Source organism: Castor canadensis, chromosome 4 (assembly GCF_047511655.1).
Source record: "Castor canadensis chromosome 4, mCasCan1.hap1v2, whole genome shotgun sequence".
Taxonomy (NCBI): Eukaryota; Metazoa; Chordata; class Mammalia; order Rodentia; family Castoridae; genus Castor; species Castor canadensis.
In genome coordinates, this window is record NC_133389.1 from 82062609 (window position 1) to 82075394 (window position 12786).

The 12786-nt window shown below is 48.2% G+C and overlaps 1 protein-coding gene across 2 annotated transcripts in view; it reads right to left on the reverse strand.

Annotated features, from left to right (window-relative positions):
- Gli2 (GLI family zinc finger 2) overlaps positions 1 to 12786 on the reverse strand; it is a 218606-nt gene that overhangs the window by 116203 nt on the left and 89617 nt on the right. The window contains exon 2 of one of the 2 annotated variants that reach the window (XM_074070530.1): positions 10919 to 10979. The exons of the other annotated variant lie outside the window; for it this stretch is intronic. The gene's annotated coding sequence lies outside the window, so the exon portion shown is untranslated. The remainder of the gene's footprint in view (positions 1 to 10918; positions 10980 to 12786) is intronic. 2 annotated transcript variants of the gene reach the window in all.

Genomic DNA, 12786 nt, shown 5'->3' on the forward strand with positions numbered 1-12786 from the left:
ATGCATTATAACCCCTCAGATTCACCTGGAGCCAAGGAGGCTGTGACCATGGCACTCAGAAAGCATCCTTCACAGATATTGGGAAGGGGGTAAACTAAAGCATGCTGCCCAGAAGGGGTCCCGGAAGGGTGCATGCAGAAATGTGCATCTCCCCCTGAAGTCAAGCACTCGGGTAAGCAGACAGGAGGGCTCTATGGGAAAATGAAAACCCATGCCTGTACCATCGAAGGCCTTTGCTCTCTTCCTTCCCTTGATAGACAAAAGGCCTAGTGATAGAAAAACAACTGAGCCTCTCAAACAGCCAGCGAGCAGTCCCCTACCATTCCATACCAGCCCTGCGGACAGGTCTGTGGTCCCACAGCTAGGCCTCCAGTCCAAGCCAGGCTCAAAGGAGGCCACTCGATCTGTAACAGAACATTCTACCTGTGCCCTAGTGTGGAACCAAGGCAAGAAGTCTCTCCCCTGAGACCCCACCTCTCCTGTCCTTCTCTCTCCCTGATTAGAGACACAGCAGGACCTGAAATTGTCCTTGGGTGTCATGAAGCAATGGTTGGGGAGGGATGGGGAGAAACAGAACAACTTGCCAAAGACAGTCTCTTCTATGCACCTTTCTTCCTGGCCACTCTCTCACATAGCACTCACTTGCCCTCGGTATCCCTTCCTGCCTGTCTCTCCCTAAGAGCAAGGTGCAGAATCTGGGCTCCTCCCAGATCTAGGGCAGTATGAACCACATACTATGAGTGCTGGCTAGCTGTGCTGCTGAAGGGCAAAGGCCCTGGTGACGAACCAAGGCACACAGGACCCTCAGTACCAAGACAGCTTAAGGATCACTGAGATGTTTGTTGTATAAGCCAAAGGAATGAACATTTAATGGTGGAATTCTAGGCTTCAGCCCTGAGTGCTGGGTAGGCAGGAGAGGTGTCTGTGGGCAGGGAAGCTTTCCTCACCAACCATGTAAACAGCTGCCTCCTCTGTGCGTGTCCATGGCAGCCTGCCTCTAGAACGCTGGCACCAGTTTCAAATGTCATCTTGCAAACACTCGTCTCTTAGTCCTTCTGACATCACTGGCTCCTACACATGTTATTCGAGGTTGGGGTGCTAGGCAGGGGGGTCTAGGTATTTCAGCACCTTCCCTGGCCTGACATGACCCCACACCAGCCCGGCATACAGCTGGCCCCACAAGCAGGGTTTCCTGAGCCCACTGCACAGGAGACAGCTCTCGTGCTTTGTCTCTGTTCTTCCCACTGGGCAAAGGAGTGGCCACTCCGTGCTCCAATCTGACCTCCTCTCTCCTCCCAAGAATCCAAGCCACCAAAAGCCTTTCACACAAGTGGCTATCACTGGGGTTCCAGGAAACTCCATGCTCTAACCCCAGACCCGCGCAGACTCTCCATGGGGCCTGCCTCACTTGCTCACCTTAGTGTGGAGTTCAAGGCCCCCCAACCTCTCTACCCACCTTGCAGGGGCTTGCTTGCCCTTTAACTCTTTAACTGACAAAGGTATTTCTCTAGGATGTGAGGCTGCTGCCCCATGCTGACCCCCCTCCCATCCTGCTGGACATTGCTGGTTGAACCTTCCTCCAGAGAGCACTCCATCACCACTCTTGACTCAGATGTCTCAACTCAGAGACGCTTTCCCGCACTTCCCCATGGCAGCTCCCAACGAGTCCCCAGTGCCTAGCTCTGTTATTTTCTCTTGCACCACTTGCCGCCGAAATGGTCTCTGTAAGTTTTCATATGAAATGTCCATTTCTAGAAGCAGGGACTGCAATGGTTTAGTTCAATGTCCAAAGTCCAACAGGCACTTGCTGCCTGCCCTGTGCTTGGGGACTGTATAAAGATCCCCATGGTAGATAGGGCCTCTTACTCCACGCTAAAGCCCCTTTAGTTCAGTATGAAACAGGCCCCAGGCAAGGGCCAGAACCAGGCCTCAGTCACGATCTACAGTTCATCCTAGGGCGCTCTGACCCCAGGCACATGGCGGTACTGTCAGAGTCTTTGTGGGCAGGGCTGAGCATCACAGTACATGGATGCAGGAACTGCAGGTGACAAGAACAAAGGCCACTGCCATCCACTGGCTCTCAACTCATCTGGGGTCCAAAGGCTCTGTTCTCACATGTTGATTTTCTAAAAATACAAACTCTTAACAGAGCAAGCAAACAGCACTGAAAATTCTTTATTTCAAAGGCTTCTCCAATTGGAGCCCAGCCTGGCCTTCATGGGCTCCTCTAAAGGTGGTCAATGGACCTGTGGTGTCAGATGCAGCATCAGGAGCCAGGTGAGACTCACAGGACTCATCTAATGTCCCCCTGAGTCCACTCTTAGACACTTCTGTTGCAAAGCAGGGCCATTCAAGTTGTTTCATTTTAATTTTCGTGATGCTTTTTTTTAGCTTAAAAAAACCCAAAACTCAGCCATCCTGCACATGATTTAAAAAGAACGGAAGAGAACAGAAGGGCTTCTAATGAAAAGCAAAAGTTCCTCCCCACACCCGGAGGAACCACTTTTAACTTTTTAAAACTCTTCCTGCTTTTAAGTCCTCTGGCACCTAACTGATGTGTATGAAGAATGTATTAAAATAGCATGCTTTGATTCTTTGACCCTATGAGTCGCTGTTTCTGACCTGCCACCCACTCTAATACAGAATGGTGCACACAGCCAAACTCTGCTCCCTAGCAGAGGTGACACTGTCTTGGGCTTCTCCATGGGCACCAAGATCTGGACAATCATGGTTGAAGCTCTTCCCCAGCCTGCCCTGGACTCCCTCATCGCTGGTGGCTTCTGCACTGATACCAGGGGTCAGTTACACAGCTGAGGCCTGGCCACCGGTCCCCTCTGGGGGTCTCCCTGAAAGGTTCCTGTCTCCTTCCAGCCACTGGCCCTCCTGCTTTGCATGGGAGAATCTTTAAGAGGTTACCTAAGAAAGATGTTGTCAAGATAAATGCTTTAGGTCCTTCCTGCGTGACTGAAAATGTCCTTGTTCTGCCCTCCCCCTGACTGCGTTTGGCTGATAGTGTGATGGACAGTGTCCTTCTCACTAGCAAGGACAGGACACTGTCCATCATATACTCACACTGCTGCCCCAAAAAGGCGGTTCACGTCTCCTCCTGCCTTTGTAGACGAACCTAAACTTTCAGCTTGGTCGTTTTCCCCCTCTTTCAGGAGGTTTTTGAACTTTATTCTTGGTTATTTCAATTTCCTAACTATTGTCCTAAACCATATTTTCTTTTCTTTTAAAGTACTGAGGACTGTTTCTATGTGAGGATTTTTCTCCTTCTGATATGGACAATTTTCTTGTATTAATTCTTTCATAAATTTCTCACACCTGTTTTGTGTTTCAGTTTCTGGAACTTCCATTGGCCATGTGCTCCTTCATATCCAACTTTCTCACTTTTTCCCCCAGAAGTTCCTGCCTTGTCTTTTTTCGTCTTCTGTCCATGAGATTTTCAGGAAATCTCACTTTCAACTTTTTATTTCAATTATCGTTTTTTAATAGGGGGGTCTCTCTTTTATTTTTTGTGGTACTGGGGTTTTGAACTCAGGACCTCACGCTTGCTAGGCAGGCACTTTACCACTTGAGCCACTCCGCCAGGAAATTCTTTATCTGCTTATACTTTCATGTCCTCTTGATGCTACCACTTTGGGGACCATATTTTTCCAGTAATTTATGTTGACAATTCGCTTCCACATAACAGCCTTTCTCCAGATGTCACTCACATTTACAGAAGAGAGACTGGAAACCTGGCTGGAAGTTGTGCACAGCTGAGTGGGGTTAGTCCAATAGTAGCTTTAGCTACAGGGAAATCTATAGACACCAGAGAGCTGGAGGCCTGACTCTGGGGCCCAACACCCCCATTGGTCTATCCTGGTTACTTAATTTAGTTTCCCTACAGCAGAATCCAGTTGTCGCTATCATCGGCATCACCACTATTGGCGTAAAAGATAAACATCTGGACACTAGTTACTCGGCATAGAAAGGTCAAGAAGAAGAGAGAAGTCACCAAGCCCACTGAACGTTTTCAAACTGTAGTATAGTATACACAACATGAAATTTGCCATGGTAACCATTTTGAGTGCACAGTTCTGTGGCACTAAATACATTCACACTGTTAAGAAGCCACCGCCACCAACCACCTCCAGAACTTTTTCATCTTGCCAAACTAAAACTCTGTACCCAGCCTCCTCATTTATCATCCTCATCCCCTAGGTCCTGGCAACCACCATGCTGCTCTCTGTCTCTGTAAATCTGAGTACTCAACAACCACTCTGGAAAAAAAAGCTAAACATTGATCTACCATTTGATCCAGCAATACCACTCTTGGGGATATACCCAAAAGACTGTGACACAGGTTACTCCAGAGGCACCTGCACACCCATGTTTATTGCAGCACTATTCACAATAGCCAAGTTATGGAAACAGCCAAGATGCCCCACCACTGATGAGTGGATTAAGAAAATGTGGCATCTATACACAATGGAATTTTATGCAGCCATGAAGAAGAACGAAATGTTATCATTCGCTGGTAAATGGATGGAATTGGAGAACATCATTCTGAGTGAGGTTAGCCTGGCCCAAAAGACCAAAAATCGTATGTTCTCCCTCATATGTGGACATTAGATCAAGGGCAAACACAACAAGGGGATTGGACTTTGAGCACATGATAAAAGCGAGAGCACACAAGGGAGGGGTGAGGATAGGTAAAACACCCAAAAAACTAGATAGCATTTGTTGCCCTTAACACAGAGAAACTAAAGCAGATACCTTAAAAGCAACTGAGGCCAATAGGAAAAGGGGACCAGGAACTAGAGAAAAGGTGAGATCAAAAAGAATTAACCTAGAAGGTAACCTACATGCACAGGAAATCAATGTGAGTCAATACCCTGTATAGCTATCCTTATCTCAACCAGCAAAAACCCTTGTTCCTTCCTATTATTGCTTATACTCTCTCTACAACAAAATTAGAAATAAGGGCAAAATAGTATCCGCTGGGTATTGAGGGGGTGGGGGGGAGAGGGAGGGGGCGGAGTGGGTGGTAAGGGAGGGGGTGGGGGCAGGGGGGAGAAATGACCCAAGCCTTGTATGCACATATGAATAATAAAACAATAAAAAAAAATTGAAAAAAATATATACACTCGAGGCACCTGGTGTAAATGGGATCATACAGTATTTGTACTTTTATGGCTGGCTAATTTCACCTAGCGAAATGTCTTCAAGATTCAACCATGGTGCAATATGTTTCAGAATGCCCTCCCTTCTTAAGGTTGAGTAATACTCCATTGCTTGAATCTGCTACAGTTGCTTTTTTTTTAAATCCATTCACCTATCACCCATTTAATCACAAAGCAACTGAGAGTATACCTAAGCAAGACTGTAGAACTACCTGTCACACAAAGCAGGTGGCTGCTCAGTTCCTCAGAGATGGTGTCCAGCTCCCTTCCCCTTTCTTCCTCTCTCTCTTCTAAGGAAAGAGTCATCATGAACCCCAGACCTTCCCACAGAAGGTGGCCCCAAGGCCCATGTCTTGCTTCTCCAGTCCCCACCCTGTCAGTGTGGGTGGCCTTCTTGACAGAAGACAAGATATTTTTAGTAGAAACACAGAGCTGTCACCATTTTTAGCAGAAAAGGCAAAGGAGCCAGAGAGACATCTCCCTTGTACAACTCCCTCCGCCCCAATGACCCCTTGCTGCCAGGTCCTTCTGCGAAGGTTACCAAGAATAGGTCAAACAATGAGAAACAGATCTCAGCAGTCATCCCTAGCTGAAGTCTGCCTCCACCCAAAATACAAAGCAAGGCTGGGGGTGAGGCAGTCAGGAGGCCAGGACCTCCCTGGAGCTAACTCAAGGCAGGCCACCCCTCTCTGGACACCCCTCTCCTGGTCTGATGAGATGAGGGGTGGAGTTGAAGAACTCTAAATGACACAGGTCTGAATGGAGAGGCTCCAAGTTCAGACTGCTGATAACCTAAGACCAGGGGTACGTCAATGGCTGCATCTTCCTTTCCAGGGCTGCGCCTACCAGACAGCTCAGTCTGTTCTGTCCCATCCCATCAAATCCTATTCCATCCTGGGAGCAGATGAAAGATTTTTTCCCCCAAGTTCAGAAGCCAGGGGCATTCAAAACCCTTGATCAGGTGTGCATGGCACAGTGTGGTCTGCAGGGGCTGACAAGCTCCATCAAGATGCGGCCTGTATTATTCGTGCCTCTTCCCTCTTCCCCGGGCTTCTGAGGGAGGCCACCACCATGGTGCAGCTTTCTCAGAAGGGCTGCTCTGAGCACTGCCGCCACCTAAGCTCCTGCCTTTAATAAATGATAAACAAGAAGAGTGCAGGACAGTGACATCTGCCACACCAGCCCCCAAGTTGGTCTTCCCATTCCTGGGCTTTGGGGCCACATGTGGTGGGAGAGGGTGTTGGCAGGGACCCAGATGCATTCTGGGAATCCATGCTGGGGCCTAGCCTCAGCTGTATTAAATCAACTCACAGGCTCCAAACAGGAACCTCCCACCCCTGCCCCCCACACAGCCCAGGAGGAACATCTGAAAGCCAGAATCTCCCAGCTCACTCTGGGAGGGCCAGGGAACAGCAGCCTCCAACACTGACACCCCGCCAGCCCATCATCAACTCCATTCAACGTTCTAGGACTTGGCAGGCCCAGAAACAGCCAGGCCTCCACCCACTTCCCCTCAATGGAAAGTCAGGAGGATGCCCCCTGGTGACTGGTGACACATCCCTCTTAGTCTTCTACTGGCCATCTCTTCTTCTTCCTGATCCTTAAAGAGCAGTGGAGAATAGGGGGTGCCCCGGGTGAACATAGATTTTATAGGTGAGGGGAGCATGTCTCAGTGAGGTGAAGAACTGGCCTTACTGGTATACCAGCTTACTGGTATAACAAGGATAAGATGAGGACCAAGCCCAAGACTGCTTACCTCCACGCCTGTGCTATGGGTTTGCTAGGACTCTTCGGGGTGGGGAGGAGTAGTGGTGTCACACACTATTGCTTCTTGACCTGGCACAGTAGGGGATCCTGGAACAGGTGGGCAGGCCAGATGGGTGCTTTGATGTGATCAAGAGGTGGGTGGTAGGGGACAGCCTAGGAGGTGTGGTCCTTTAGGTTCCCCTGCAGAACGGACAGAGTGCCACCACCTATGTACTCAGCCTGAACCAAACCACTCAGAGCCCCAAGTCCCATCAGCTGTGAACACTCCCCTACACACACACACCCTATAACAAGACAGTTCCCAGGGTCCCTCTCAGACCCAGACAGTCACAGCTGAGTCCTGGGAAGGTTCTTATAGAGCCTCCACTGCCTGATTTTGCTGAACAACCAGAAATAGAGCTCAGTGCCCCACCCTTCCCTCTGCAGAGGGGGAGTTCGGGACCAGGACCACAGTTTAACTGGCTCTGTCCAGCATCCAGAAGAATCTTCCCTGCCTTACAGGAAGGTGGGAGGGAGGCCAGACCCATAGGAAGGAAGCAGGATGCTGCTGGGCGAGACCTAAGAGGTGCCCATCTAGTCTCTACTTGGGGCTCCACCAGTGCCATCCTTAGTTGACCATCACTCCATGACACCCAATGACAGTCCCAGATCCTGCTGTGTCTCTAACCAGCTGTATGATCTTAGAGAGATAATTTCATTGAGACTCTGTTTTCCCCTCTGCAAAGTGGAGAGGGTTATTTTGAGGATGAAATGAGCCACTCTGTTGTAACATTTGGCCTGGAGCCTGGCAATTAGGAAAGCTCGTAATCCATAACACTACTGCATATTCCAAGCACTGTGCCTAGAACCAAATAAATAATGAATATTTGCTAAGCGGATGATTCACCATGGAAACCAAGGTACAACTCCAGGAATGTGTGTGGGTTCACCCATTACCATGAAGCCAATCAACGCCCTGAGCTCCTTAGAGGTACCATGGCCAAGTCTGCACATGAAGGCGCCTGGAGCACCCGCTGCTGTGCACTTTGCTTTCCAGCTCTCCCAGGGAGTACCCCGCCAGCCCCTGGCCACCCAAGGCTGGGCTGGATGTCTAAAGAGAGTGAAGGTAGCTGACCTGGCCAACGGGGAGCGAGCGCCGTGTAGTGTGTTAAGACTGCAGATGCTCAGGCCACCATGGGCATGCCTGGTCCTGGCTGAGTCAGAATCCAGGAAGCCTTTGATCTACCTGGCTTCTAGAAGGTAAGTGAGGATGTCTCCTCCTCTTCCAGCAGGCTTCCCTAGGAACCACCAGAGGCAGGTGAGGCCATATGAAGCCTTGGCTCTGTGTGCTTGCCAAAGCACCTGTCTCCATTTTTCTCACTTGCTCCTCCCCAACCTCCCAGGCAGGACAGGGGCAAGTCCAGGTGAAGAACAAAAAGTTACAGAGGTTAGTCTGTTCCTCACTGGGGATCACACAGCAACTCACAGGTGAAGGGTTCTCGTCATTACATAACATGAGTCCAGGAGGCACCAAGGAGCCAAGCAACTGGCTCCTGAAGGTTTAAGGTCTGCAAAGATGGGGTGCCCCTGGCATACTGATAATAATACAAATTTATGCCATACACTTTGTCTTGGGGACCAAAGACACAAGCTGAAACCATGACCTCTAGGGAAGAAAATCTTGATTTCTTTTGAGAAATCCATGTGTGACCTTCCCATGTCACAGATGGGGAAGGTGGGGCTCAAAGCAAGGCTGCCTACTAGGTTGCACAGTCACTTGGCTTTGGTCCTTCTGTGCGGGAGGTTTTCAGAACTCTGAGTCAGTCACTCCCTCCACACTTGGTAGTGAAACCTCAGTGCAAGGGTGGTGCAAGCCTGCCTGCACCCGGTCCAAAGACACAGCAAATAGGTTTGTAATCAAGTGGGTTGGAGTCACTAATTTTATGCAGATTCAGTCTAATGTCATTAGTTAATTAGAGTAAGGATTAGCAAACTAAGGGCCCAAGGGCCAATTCTGTGCCTGGCTTGCTTTACGGGAACACGGTCCTGTTGGATCATGTACGTGCTGTTTGTGCCACTCTGGAGCTACAGAGAATGTAACTGTGACAGAGACCATATATATGGCCCAGAAAAACAAAGACTTATTCTGACCATTGACAAACAGTTTGGAGCTGGGGAATATGTTAAGCAACACTGCCAAGAGCTGGAGCTCTCTGTGACACCAGAGGACCCATCCCCATGTACCAGGCAGGAAACAGGCCCGGCCAGAGGTACCTCCTGCCTGGCATCACACTCAGGATCAGGAAAGCCATACTTCTCCCTTCTCACCAGTACCCTCGGACCACACGCAAGCAACCTATAGAGTCACAGCCATCTGGCAACCTCACTAAGCAGAGCTAGCATTCACTTTCTTTTCCAAAGTGCTTTCAGGGAGAAAGAGGGCATAATGTCCTTAAATAGCATCTCTTTTCACACTTCTAGTCCCACTTGGAAGTCTTTTTACAGACTCCAAAATATGACCTGTGCATGGCGTAAAGTACAGATGCCACACTAACCTACCGAGTACCCGAGCTCAGGCACAGCTTGAGCCGAATGTCAAAAGGTTTCCTCAAGATCGTGCGGCTAGCTGGGATCATTGCAGGAGTGGATCACATTCCTTTATCGCCAGCAGGGTAAAAGGTCCAGATCCACAGCTCAAAATGCAGTTTCTACAGATTGCTTATCGCTTTCATACCATTGCAAAGTTGAAGAATAGTAAGTGCAACCATCACGAGGAAGGGCTGTCTATACTGACTAATGCCAGTCAAAAACTGCTGCCTGTAAGTCCTGATTGGCTCTGATGTCTAAGTGTACCCTGCAGGCACAACCCTGGGGCCAGGAGCCTGGCTGTGAATTCTTGCTGAGGGACCTTGGGCACATTCTACCTGGTCTAAGCCACAGGTGCCTGTAAGGGGTGACAACAACAGGAAGCCTGCAGGAGAGCTTCCAGTAAGACGAGGAGTCAGCCTGGACCAATAAGCCCCAGCCACTATTGTTCATTGGCACAGAATTCTGAAATAAGCATAAAACCAGGCCTTTACGTAAAGAAACGTTTCAGAACACATAGCAGCTTGCAGCTAGAAAAGCTTGCCTGTGCAAGGTCAAAAATGAAGTTTCCAAGTTCAAACTCCAGTACCCACCCAAAAAAAAAAAAAAAAAAGCTTCCATTAATGTGACACTCCCAGACCCTGACACCATAGTACCTATTACATTTTCTTTATTTTGGGAGCTAACTTTTACAACAGTTGAATGACTCCTCAACTGGACTCCCACCTGGACCACCAGGTCTGATTAAGCAGCTCTGTGAAATCTAATTCCAAAACCAATCAAAAACCCTTCACTGCTTTCATTTCTAGATGCTCCATAAAACTAACAAATAAATCTACTTCCTATGCCTTCTTTCTACTAACTACAACTCCTCTGAAGCCCAAGTCTTTCATTCAGAAGCTACACTTGTATCCTGTGGATGAAGCTCTCAGGAAAATTCCTAGACCTACAGGGACAGCCAATAGGAAGCTCAGGCCAGCCTCCCCATGCCGGGAAGCCTTGATGATGGAGTTTGATTACCACTTCAGTGAAGTAGGAATTCCTGTGAGTTGCATTCTTATCCGAGTGGGCTCCCAAATGGGTGACATGACTCAGGTACAAGACGATTTCTTGTGGCATTCATTGTTCAAAAATAGCAGAAGATTGGAAATCTAAATATCCATCAGAAGGGGCTCGTTAAATAAATTATAGCCTGTCCACGTAATGGAATACCAGACAGCCATAAAACGGATGAAGAAGCGCCTCATTCTGGTATAGAACAATTTCCAAGATGCATTGTCAAGCAAAACAAGCAAGACGCTGACAATTGCATTAAAAAACATAGGTATGTATGTTTGTGTGTAAATTTATAGATGAGCACATACATAAATATTAAAAATATATGTATTAGTTATGTGTACACATCTAGAATACCTCACCAAGGATACGTGGGGAACAGGTGACACCAGTTGCCTCCAGAGAAGGGAACCACTTGGCTGCCTGAGAGACAAAACCAAGAGGAAGAATTATTACCATGTACTCTTTTTCAATATCCAGTCCTTGTTAAGTTTAAAAAGTCATTTATTTTTAACTGAAAAATATGTAAGTACAGGCGGACTGTTCCTTATTTAAAACTGCTTGAGACTAGAAGTGTTTCAGATTTTGGAATTTTTCAGGTTTTGGAATATCTGCATACACACGGTGAAGTATGTTGGGGATGGGAACAAGTGGAAACAGGAAATTTACACCTTACACACATAACCTGATGGGAATGCTATGCCTGAATCAAAGCTTCACAGGGTGGAATCTTCCACTTGTGGTGTCATGTTGACATTCCAAAAGGTTTAGATTTTGGAGTATTCTGGCTGCTTAACCTGTATTGCGTGACTCTATTAGAAACAGTAAAATAAAAACTTAACAAAAACAAATACTTCTAATAGTTCACCCAAAAAACAGTCCACTGGAAGATGGCAAAATGTGCTACACTCACCTCTCCCAGACTCCAGTGACAGCACATGCACACCCCTTCCAGGCTGGATATGCCACTAGCCCCTCCCTTCTGAGACCTGGACACCCCATCTGACCCCTGTGTCTGGTTTTGAACAAGGGTTCTTGGGGACAACTATGTCCCCACCACATCCTGGTCATGCTGGAGGCAAATTGAGTTCTTTGGCCTCTGAGCACCTGGCATGCAGCCGACCCTTGGGAAACACGGAATGAATGGAGATGAGGGAAACCAGGAAGAGAGAATCAGCAAGTGAGAACCTTGCCTTAAGGTCACCCTAGAGCCTATGAATTGGATGTTGAGGGACTTGCTGCTACAAAGTCATTAGTTTATATATGAGGATGAGCACACAGAATGGTCACGTGACGTGTGATGAGGACAGAGTGGTAAGGACAGCCTGGCACTAGGTTGCGATGAGGTGGGATGGGCCTCCTGCCCCCCACCCCGCCCCTGGGCCCTCTTTCCAACCCTGCACACTGTGCCTTTAGTAGACAGCATATGAGCCCTGGTCTTCATCCAAGACAGCTTAGTCAGCTAACAACTGAGCCAGTGGGTTTGGGAGTAAGATAGACGCCAAGGATTTCCTCCTCTGAAAACCGACCACTTCATGGGTCTTTTGCCTAGAGTGGATAATAATTACAGTTCTTTCCCAAAATACGGGTTTCTTACTCCATCCATCTCATCCTCTACCTTTAATCTTGCATATGAAAAGACACAGCACAGTGACTCATAGTTCACAAGGTAAACTAAAAGCCCTCCAGATAGATAATAGAATGAATATCCATTTAGATGCACATGGAGTATACCAAAAAAGAGAACGACCACAGAAGGCAGAAAACCAAGAGCCCTGAGGACCAGCACAGGAGCCCTCAGTGAGGCTGAGCAGTCCCAGAGGCTGGTGTGGGCTCAATGGTGGTTCCTGTTGTAGTGACCAAAGGAAGACAAGTGCTTAAAGACGTGGGCATGGAGGCCGTCGTGGCCAATCCAGACTCTGATGGCTGTGCCCCTGATGGAAAGTCAGATGCCCTTCGATGCCCAGTAGGACAGGGCACTGCAAGGATGCTGAGATGTTTATGCTTCTACCTGGGGTATAAGTTAAGGCTATAAACAGCTCTTCAGAGTGTCTGTAATCACATGCTCGTCTTCTTGCTGGGTAATGGTTCAAGTTCACAGTCCCCATGTGAACCAGGACAAGAATTCAAAGTTGATCCCATATCTGTGTTGCTGCGGTAGAACCTGGCCAACATCCAGAAAACCACTTTGCAGGAGAGCCTCAACTCAGGTCAGGTAAGTTTCCTACAG